This window comes from Citrus clementina, unplaced genomic scaffold (genome assembly GCF_000493195.1).
Source record: "Citrus clementina cultivar Clemenules unplaced genomic scaffold, Citrus_clementina_v1.0 scaffold_6, whole genome shotgun sequence".
Classification (NCBI taxonomy): Eukaryota; Viridiplantae; Streptophyta; class Magnoliopsida; order Sapindales; family Rutaceae; genus Citrus; species Citrus x clementina.
In genome coordinates, this window is record NW_006262139.1 from 5,026,102 (window position 1) to 5,037,723 (window position 11,622).

The 11,622-nt window shown below is 32.4% G+C and overlaps 1 pseudogene; it reads right to left on the bottom strand.

Annotated features, from left to right (window-relative positions):
• Positions 1 to 10,709, bottom strand: part of LOC112097300 — a 49,566-nt pseudogene extending 38,857 nt beyond the window's left edge.
• Between the last annotated feature and the right edge of the window lie 913 nt (positions 10,710 to 11,622).

Here is an 11,622-nt window from a genome sequence, read left to right on the forward strand (position 1 = left end):
GCAAACCAATGAAGCTCAACCTTCAATGTGTGATCACTAACTAAGATGGCCAATGGGCTATGTTGTGTCGTGCAGGCCCAACCTATCAACAGAAGGTCCATGTGGGCTCGTGCTCGTGCCATGTCGTACCCACCATGTGATTCGTGCTTTTCCGTGCCTAATTTGTTTTTGGCTTAGTCTCTGGATGGCACGCATGGGCTCGTATTGTGGATCATGCCTGAAATAGAAAACACGACATGCTTTTTTCTTAGAGGACATGCCAAGCTATTGGCTTTTTTCTTTCAAGACCATATACGTTTTTGGGTCCATGTGACTTTAATCAAACTCAATAGAATCAAAAGTTCAAAACTCAAGTCCATATTCAATAATAATAAACTAATAATAATAATAATAATTAGAATAAAATACTAACTGCTAAATTAGACCTTATGGATAACAACAACAACAACAACAACAAATATAATAATAAATTGTTCTTAAGGGTTAACTTAATTGTTAACTTGGACTTACATAGAGTCATAGATTATGGTCCATAATACCATTAATGCACATATTTATAAAATCATGATATTTCTAATTTTGCTTATTAAAATCTTGATATCATCCATGCATTTAACAAGTTATAAACATAAAATGATTAAAGCATTTTTAAAAAATAAGAATTAAATGAATTTGAAAAACTTACACTAATAAAGTTCATTAAAGATTGAATTTCAAGTTATTTTTAAAATAAAAAAATTTGGGTTTACTTTAATTAAAATGATTTGCTTTAATATACTTAGGCTCGCATGTTATTGATGAACCATGGGCCATGTGCTAATCCATCAGTGAAACGTGCTTATTGCTGACCATTTCACATGCTGTGATTTAGGTCACCGTTAATCATGCCTTGCTTTTAAGGCCAACGTCCCTAAAATTCTCAAACCAATCTAGTTCAAGTGCATTTCATGCCATGCCGTGTGCCTTATCCAAATGTGTTCGTGCATGGCTTGTTGGCCATATCTATTATTAGTTAATGTTAGATTTTGCTAGATAACATCTAATTATATCTGATGTATCATGTGGACCTAACTAACGCCTAAAATTTGTATTGTTTAAGCTTGGCCCCCTTTTTATTTAATATCTAGATTATCCATCTTCTTATAATTATAACGTCCAATAAAATTAGACCTAATTATTTTTAAATCCAATAAATATTTTAGTTCCATTTCAATATTCTTTTAATTGACACAATTATCTCTCATTCATTGTTTGAAAACATTATTATCCCTCTTTTATAGTTTTAAATGTTCAAGGATATCATACCAAAACTCACTAACTCACCACAAATTAAAAAATTCAAAAGTAAGAGAACAAAACAAATAATATTATTTTGGCACTAATATGATAATTCTACACTTATTATTTTGTTGAAAATCTTTTAGTTACATTTGACTTAAGCCTCCTTAGATTATAGTGGAATTTTTGTCCGCCAACCCTAAGTTTATTTTGTTATGAAAAATATTATAAAAGTTTAAATTTGTTCAATTTTGAGTTTGAGTTTGTTCAACCATCCACCAAAAAGATAAAGTTACTTTTATAAAATGGCAAAACAAAAGTATATACAAATTTTAATGGAAGTTATTTTGTAATGTTAATTCTGCCTTTTGATGGACAATTGATATGCATTATCAACAATGGGACGAAAATCAAAGAAATTCAAACTTTTATAATATTTTTTAAAAGAATGATTTTTTGTTTGGATGATTGATAATTTTTCTTATTTAAATTCCTAGATCCTTGATAAAAACATTTTGTGTGTGCCCCATGGCAACATAGTCCTGACCTATTTCTTTAGATGCGCGCACACACACACACACACACACACATAGATACATAAAGAGCGAGAGAGAGAATAATGTTAAATCAAATAGAAACATATTAGTATTATTATTGGCATCATTGTGTCAACAATATTGTAATTTATTTCTTTCTTTTATCATGGATATGTTTCCTTTTATTAGAGGTTTATCTAATCTTGGGAATTACTTAAGATTAGATTATGTGGAATATTGGATGGAGGCATAAAAGAAGCAAATTGGCACAAAAGTAAGAATCCATATCAAAGAGTTACAAATAAAAATGACTACTATGTTGGCAAGTATATCAAGTATTTATGGAATATTGGACTCTTAAGGAAGTACATCCTAGTATCACTTATTTGTGGTATATTGAAATCTTAAAGAAGTATATCTTAATATTCCTCTACTAGAGATTGGGAGAAATACTACTCCTACATAAAGAGAACATCGAAGCAAGTGAAGAAGACATATTGTATTTTATATTAGAGAAGCAACCGATCCAGAGAATGAAAGAAACCTATTTTGCCACATATGATGTTTCATACTCTATGATGTTTTAGTTTCCTTCATCAAGTCTTCGGCATATCAATTAGACATTCTTTATATTTACTTTGATCTCTTCGAGATGAAAATGTCGTTTGTTGTGTTTAGAGATATTAAGAAAAGCATCAAACACAATTGAAGACGAACGATTCTCGCTAACTAAGGTTTACTAAGTAGATATAACGAAGTGGCGGTTAAAGCAAGAGGGTGTTTGAAATTGTCTAAGAATCCAATGTAATATTTTCATTACTTAGTGAATTGCTTGCAGTTTAGGCATCGGCTCGTGGATGTAGGATTTGCTCTGTGTGCTTTACTTTTTGCAATTTGCTATTTCTAGTACATTTATGATGAATGAACAGTAAATGTGAACAATGAAGTGAATAAGTGTGATAAATAATACTATAAATATTATTCATGATTTGTAACTCATATGAATAGTATTGCATAAACAGTAATTGATGAACAATGTTTTCAAGATTAATTAATTAAGGGAATTAATGTATCTATTGTTTTTATTTTTCCTATACTTGCTTAAATAGATCTAAGTTTTTAACAAGTGATATTAGAGCAATGTCGCTAACAATTTGTTTGGTGAGATTTTTGGATCTTGATATATTATTGTAGGCATGGATTTCCAGAGAGAAGGAGTCCATGATTGCTTGATCGCACTAATTATTCCTATTGGAAGCAAATGATGACTACTTTGATTAAATCCACTGACATAAGAGCTATGGAATATGTAGGATAAGGTTATACTTTACCCACTATGTTTGATCACGATAGAAACATAATTTTTAAACCTGTGAATTAATATTTCAATGCTAAAATTCAAGAATTTGGTTCTGATTCCAAGGCGCTCAATGTTGTTGTCAGTAGAGTTAACTTCAATCAGCATGATTTAATTTCTAGACTATGAGTACCAAGGAAGCTTGGGATATTATTTGAGATATTCAAAAAAGCAGACAATTTGGTAAAACATTCTAAACTTCAAAACTTGCAACGAAAATTTGAGAATCTTAAAATCCATGAACATGAAGAAACTATAGACTTTAATGCTAAACTTCTTCAGATTGCTAATTGACATGACTCAAAAGTGTATTACTTCCAAGTATAAGAGTGTTTAGTTATAATATAACCCGGTGAGTCCAGGGTCGAACCACAGGGAATTTAAAAATCTAATTGTTAATTTGTTTAAACAAAGAAATTTAATTGTAAGAAAATAAATCACTAGAAATCAATTTAAAGACATGCTAAGGTTATGAGATCCACTCTCATTTTTATATTTTTGCCTCACTTTTACCAGTTAATTATTATATCATTTAATTCTCAACTAACTATATGTGTGGATAAATATGGAATAAAGTACCTAATGTGCCACAACTATTTTAATGTTTCGACATTATGTCAAAATACCATACAGGTCCAAGAAAATTTATAAATTAACATGACATAAAAATAACTAGAAAAGAATAAAATAAACTTAAAAACTCATTTGAGAAAATAATAAATTTAATAGTTTGAAACATTGAGCTTCACCTTTCACCTCAGCTTAGTAAAATTAGCCACTCCTATTGAAAGAAAACACAACACCCTTTTTATTTGATAAAATTTTGAAATATGTTATAAGGAAAATTGATACAAAAGGAAACAAGAAAATAAAGAAAGACAAAAATTCTTCAGTTTCCTCTCAGCTACAACTATGCATCACCACATCTTTTAGTCCATATTACCAGCTTTTACTTCAGACTATAGTTCCCTAAAATCAAGAAGGACTTTTATTAGGACGTAACGTAGGCTAGGGTTATGGCTAATAAAAAAAGTAATAGGGAAAACAAAAATATATGTTTGAAAAATAGAGGACTTTTTGGAGATTACAAGGTGCTTTTTTTTTTGGAATTGATTTCTCTTTTTTTTTTCTTTTTTTTTGAATAACACCATTATTAGGAATAAATAATCATCCCTATTTTCAAACATAATTGGGTGGTGGAAAACATAAAATATAAGGTGATACTCCACATTGGAGTGGGATAAGATAATAGGTTATCAAAGGAAAAAAAATTTTTTTTAAAGACTCAAAGGGGTTAACTATGGATTCTTTATAATAGGGTTGGCTAGCAATACTCAAGCGGATCAAAGATGGCCTTTTGTCATCTTTTAGGGCTCTAAATAATCTTTCATATCCACTAGTTCAATTTAGATGCGGCTGCACAAACTTTCTCTCTTTTTTTTTTAACTTTAAAGAAAATATAGAGATATTGTACAATAAATTGTGAAGTTGTATAGGCAAACATGGTTACTCTCCAAGGATAATAGACTCAAAAACTCGCTTAGACTTTTCATAACATGTACATTCCTCCAAATGGCTTAATCAATTTCACTCATCCAATTTCTCAATTTACGTTTCAACATGCAAAAGGGAAAACATAGTGTAACATAACTCAAGGCCAAAGATAATACGAATACCAAAATTTGAAAATCATCATGTTTTCCAATGTTAAAAGATCACATCGAAAAAGAAATATTTTTTTTAAAAGAAACACTAAAATTAAGAAGATGCGTTTCTAGAGATATTGCATTCTATATTCTGCCATCTTCGACTCAAATGTTTATCCAAAGTTAGTCTTTACAACAAAAATTAGTAAAAATATCACCAAGATTGAGACATTCCACAATTATCAACTATTCCCTCCCTCCAACTTAAAGGAGACATTGTCCTCAATGTCTAAAGAAAGGAGTAGAGTTTAGAAGATATCACCTGGCCACTGCTGGAAATATTTACAAACGGAAAGGTAAATCTAATTTACACTTTTTACGAGAGTTACTGCCATCGTCATCAGTTGCCCAATCTAATGCCAAAGTCATGGGATCTGGGTCTGGTTTGTAAGCTTGCAAAAGATCAAGTAACTCATTAGCAGTAGGAGCAAAAATGAAGAATTTTTTTGCTGAGGATGGAATGAAATAATTTTTTATTGTATGATTTAGAAATATTATTAAGCCATCATAAAAGTTATTAACATTTAACAAACTGATGGGTTTTTTATGGATATTCAAATGGGCTCAAGAAACAAATGTAATTAGCGCCTCTAAAGTTGCAAGGTCTCCTAGTAAGAAAATAAAAGCATTAGCATGATTTAACATTTCGGATATTCTTTCTTGCATACCTGAGATAACTAACTCTTCTCCAGTTTGTGGGTTTGGTAGACATCCTAAAGGTTTTAAGGCTTTTGGAATGATGCCTAGCACTTGACTTCCTCAAATGAAAGCAGCTTCAGAGACAAGCTTTGATAACCCTCGGTCACCTCCTCCATATACAAGATATAGTTTCCTCTATGCTATAGCACGACTAAAATCTATGGCTGCCTAAACGAACTCCTTATATTTTCTATAGCGAAATCCAGAAAGCACACAAATATTCTTTAGTTGTCTGCTTGAAGTTGCTGCCATTAGAAAAATTCTAAAAAGAAACAATTTGTGAGTGCTTGAAAAGGAGTTCAAATTTAAGGATCTTGGTGACGGACATAATGATATACATCTATAAATGGGGTGGTGTGTTTGTCAAATGACGCGTGAAGTTTTTAGCTTAATGATTCAAAGGCAAACAGTGAAAAGAAAAAGCAAATAGTGATTAGATATAAAAAAGACACAAAATAATAATAATAATAATGCAAAAGATAAAAGAACAGTAAAATAAAAGGATATTTACAGGTAGTTGTGATTGTGGCTCACATCTTCCTCCGGTTTTACGTCCAGTAACGACTTGAACGCCCTTTATGGGTTGAGGATAGGCTTCCCATCCAGTTTTCTTATAAACTGGCAAACAAGGTCTTCCTTTTGGAACAGCTTCCACAAATTTTGAATTTCACGTTGAACATATCTGCTCGGATGCGTCTCAAGAGATCGTAAGATATCATCCAATGATTCTTTACTCATGCCATCCTTAACGAATTTGATTTTATCTTCACAATTCACAGAAACCATTCCTAAAGTTTTACAACATGGCTTTTTGCAAGCGAGTCTTACACAGTGAGAACATTCAGAGCCAAGTCACTTAGCTCTTCTTTTCTTAGCAAATGTACTTTTACCAAAACCAGGCATGTAGGAAATGAATGGATCAGAAAACTCACCTGCCAGTCAAGCCTTTGCTTCAATTAACCAGCAAACATTCAGAGCCAATCCCATTGATCATTAACAAACGCAATCGTTCACAAAGACCTTTGTAAATCTTCTTAAGAGCATTTTGAGGGAGAGAAAGAAAACTTTGATGCAATTTTCGTTGTATTTCTTCCATGTTGGACATTGAGGTTTCAGTTATTGTGGGAAACTGAGAATACCGACTTAAAAAGTCACAGAGTACCGTTTTCCGCCATTTATACGGGGAGAGTGAATCAAAATAAAGCGAATCAAATCTATAAAATCAAATCAAAAGTGAAAAAGAACAACAAAATAAAACTAAAACACACAAGGAATATAACTCACATTCGTCCTTTTATTGAATTTACCTCCAGTTCCAATTGCAGATTATAAATATCATCCTCTATTTTGTTGAGTTGTCTTTCTTGATCTTTTATGTGAGATACTAACTCTGGTGGTTGTAGATCCCAAATGGGATGTGATTTACAAAATCGAAGCAATTTCCTCAGGTGAAATTTTACATGTAAAAGCTCTTTAGGATTATCAAAAAGGAACCTCCTCATGGACGTACTCATAACAAGTATAAAACTTTAGTGAGCTAAAGCACAATTGTCAAACAATACACAATTAAAAACAATGCAATGCACTCCAGTCAAGACATAGGGAAAAGGAAAAAGAAAAAAAAATCAAACAATTCAAACGATAGAGTAACAGTAAATCAAATTCACAAAAAGTTAAAATGAAAAGGCTTAATTAAAATTTGGTGGGTCACTCAAATTGATTTCGGTATTTGCTTCATGTGGTTGGTATTCCAGATATGGTTTCAATCTTTGACCATTAACTTTAAATGTGACACCATCCTTTGGATTCTCAATTTCTATGGCTCCATATGGATACACATTTTTTTACAACAAATAGACCATTCCACTTTGACTTTAACTTCCCTGAAAATAAATGAAGATGAGAATTATAAAGCAACATTTTTTTATAAATTTTAAATGTTTTCCGAAAAATTCTTTTGTCATGAAAAAATTTGGTTCTTGCCTTAATAATTCTGGAATTCTCATAGGCATCATTTCTTAATTCCTCAAGTTCATTTAATTGCAATTTACGCACATTACCAGCATCATCAAGATTTGAATTAAAAGCTTTAATGACCCAAAATGATTTATGTTCAAGTTCAACTGGTAAGTGGCAAGATTTTCCATAAACAAGTCGATAGGGTGACATTCCTAAAGATGTTTTAAAAGCAATACGATATGCCCAAAGTGCATCAGTTAGTCAAAGAGACCAATCTTTACGGTTTGGATTAACTGTCTTTTCTAAAATTTGTTTTATCTCCCTATTTGCTAATTTAACTTGACCACTTGTTTGAGGGTGATAAGGGGTAGCAACTTTATGTGTAATTCCATATTTCTTCATTAAGGACTCAAATGGCTTATTACAAAAATGCTTACCTCCATCACTGATAATGGCTCGATGTATTCCAAATCTACTCAAAAGATTTTCTTTTAAAAAGCGGATCACAATCTTGTGATCATTGTGCCGATAAGGAATTGCCTCAATCCATTTTGAAACATAATCAACGGCAACCAAAATGTATACAAACCCAAATGATAATGGAAAAGGGCCCATAAAATCAATTCTCCAACAATCAAATATTTCAATGACAAGGATGGGGTTTAAAGGCATCATGTTTCGCTTTGAAATAGACCCTACCATTTGACAATTCTTACACACTTCACAGAATGCATGTGAATCTTTAAATAATGTAGGCCAATAAAATCCACACTGTAATATTTTTGCAGCTATCTTTTTTAAAGAAAAATGGCCACCGCATGCTTCAGAATGACAAAATTGAATGACCCTACTTACCTCGTTGTCTGGTATGCATTTTCAAAAAATTTGATCAGAGCAGTACTTGAACAGGTATGGATCATCCCAGTAAAAGCTTTTCACTTCTGTTAAGAATTTCTTCTTGTCCTGGGAATTCCAGTCACATGGCATTTCACCTGTTGCAAGATAATTAACAATATTACCAAGGCATTTTGTTTATAGAAAATAAAAATTCATGAGGGAAAGAATCATTTATGGGTATTGTTTCAGTGCCTTTTTTGTCCTTGATTGTCAAGTTAAATTCTTGAAGTAGCAAAATCCATCGTATCAACCTTGGTTTGGTATCCTGTTTTGGCATTAAATATCTCACAGCAGCATGATCAGAATAAACAATACTGGATTAACCAATTAAATACGAACGAAATTTATCCAATGCAAATATTATAGCAAGTAGTTCTTTCTCAGTTGTAGTGTAATTCATTTAAGCATTTTTCAAAGTTCTACTTGCATAATAGATGACAAAGGGTTTACCTTCCTTTCTTTGACCCATAACAGCGCCAATAGCAAAATCACTAGCATCACACATTAGCTCAAAAGGTAAAGACCAATCAGGGGGTTGCATTATTGGGGCTGATGTCAAAAGAGTAGTTATTTTTTCAAAAGCTTGTTGACAATCTTTAGTCCATTCAAAAGGTGTGTCTTTTATTAGGAAGCTACAAAGTGGTCTAGATATGGCACTAAAGTCTTTTATAAACCTCCTATAAAATCATGCATGTCCTAAAAAGGAACGGACTTCTCTAATTGTCTTTGGTGAGGGTAATTTTGAAATGACTTCAACTTTGGCTTTGTCAACTTCAATTCCGTTTGAAGACATAACATGGCCCAAGACAATTCCAGAAGTGGTCATGACATGGCATTTTTCCCAATTTAAAACCAGTCCTTTTTCTTTGCACCTTTGTAAAACGTTTTCTAGATTATCAAGACATGTATCAAAAGAATTTCCAAATACAGTTAAATCATCCATAAAGACCTCTAGACAATTTTCAACCATGTCGCTAAAAATGCTTAGCATGCACCTTTGAAATGTTGCATGAGCATTAAAAAGTCCAAAGGGTATTCTCCTAAATGCAAATGTTCCAAATGGGCATGTGAATGTGGTCTTTTCCGGGTCTTCTAAGGCAATAGGGATTTGATAATAACCAGAGTAGCCATCAAGAAAGCAATAGTAGGGATGTCCAGCTACTCTTTCGAGAATTTGGTCTAGAAATTGAAGGGGGAAATGATCTTTTCTAGTGGCATCATTTAATTTTTTGTAATCAATGCACATGCGCCAACTAGAGGGAATTCGTGTTGGGATTGGTTCACCTTTTTTCATTTTTTACAATGGTTATTCCATATTTCTTTGGTACTATTTGTGTTGGACTTACCCATTTACTATCAGAGATATGATAGATAATTCCTATATCTAGTAGTTTAAGGACCTCATTCTTTACCACTTCTTTTATATGAGGGTTTAGTCTTCTTTGTGGTTGATTGGTTGTTTTGGCATTTTCCTCTAAGTGTATTCGGTGTGTGTAAATTAAAGGATTAATGCCTTTTATGTCTTTTAAGGTCCAACCAAATGTAGTTTTATGCCTTTTGAGTACAGATAACAACTTGCCTCTTTGATCATGCGTGAGCTGGGAAGAAATTATCACAGGATATGTCTGCTGCTTTCCAAGATAGGCATACTTCAATTCTTCTGGTAATGGCTTTAATTCGAGCTTTGGTGCTTCCTCTTTGTTTGGTTCTTCAGGTTGTACTATATCTTCAAAGTTTGATTAGTCATCGTCAGCTGTAAGTACTGGCATAAAATCGAGTGTAGAACATATGTTAGCAGTATCACAATTTAATTCTTTACTTGATTCAAAAGAACCAACAAAATAAATTTTCGCAGAGTTTGTAAAATTTTCATCCTGAATGTGTTCCTCAATGATTGGCTCAATGAGATCAATCTCTTCATTCTCATTATCATCATCTTCTTGGTGGTGAGGTTATTTACACATGTTGAACACATTGAGTTCCAATGGTATGTTGTCGAAAGATAAATTCATTAATCAATTCCTACAATTAATCAAAGTATTAGCAGTAGCTAAGAATGGTCGACCCAATATAACAAGAATTTGTTTACATTCATTAGCAATTGTTTCCGTTTCCAAAATAATAAAATCCACAGGGTATATGAATTTATCGACTTGGACTAATACATCTTCAATTAAAAACAACATATCCAAATATCAAACAACAATCATTCCCGACAGGCCTTGGTAAAAAGGCATCCCCTTTAATTGCAATATTAATAGCCACACGAACATCCATGACTGCCAATGGTACTCCATGCACAGTCGCATTAGGATCATTGTTTGAAATGCAAGTTACGCAACCCAAAAAGGGGGGTGAATTGGGTTTTTAAAAATTATGCAATACAATTCGCACAACAAATTAATCTAACGCCTTAATGGAATAGAAAACAATAAATTCAAACAAGTATAAAAATAAAAGAGAAAGAAAAGAGAAAAACAAACACACGGATTTTTACGTGGTTCGGCAATCCCCACCTACATCCACGCCTCCAAGCCAACCAAGCTTGAGGATTTCACTATCCAAGGCTCCCAAGACTTCAAGTTCTTACAATTGACTTTCAATGTGTCAATGAACCTTTACAATCAAGAGATTATCTCCCCAATCTCTTTACCCCAAGGGTTTCTCACACTTATACACTCACAATTTGATAAGTAATGAAAATTACAACAAAAACTCTCTTTAAGAGTGGATATGCAAATAATAGCTCAACAATGATTCAATCAATGATGATTTGCATTTTGGAAGCTCAATATATGTTGTATGATCTTATATTTGCTTGCATTATTTCTTAGAATGAGGTTTGAGTTGAATTTTTATAGTTCAAGCTCGAAAACTAGCCGTTATAGGTAAATTCTCGTGCCCAAGTGGTTAGCCGCTTGATTTATCCGGCTAGCCGCTCAGGAACAATGATATTACCGTTATTTTTGAATTTTGCTACAGTAACATTGTTCACTAAAATTACACTTTGGCCCAAAACTTTCTATAATTATACTACGGCCCAAAATGTCATAAAACTTTACAAATATGTCCAATTTCAGAATTTCATAAGAATAGTTGACTTTCCGAAACTTTTTGAAATTATGATATGGCCCCAAAAATATTATTATTTCGCAAAAAGGTCCATTTCAAAATAATACCCATATTTTTC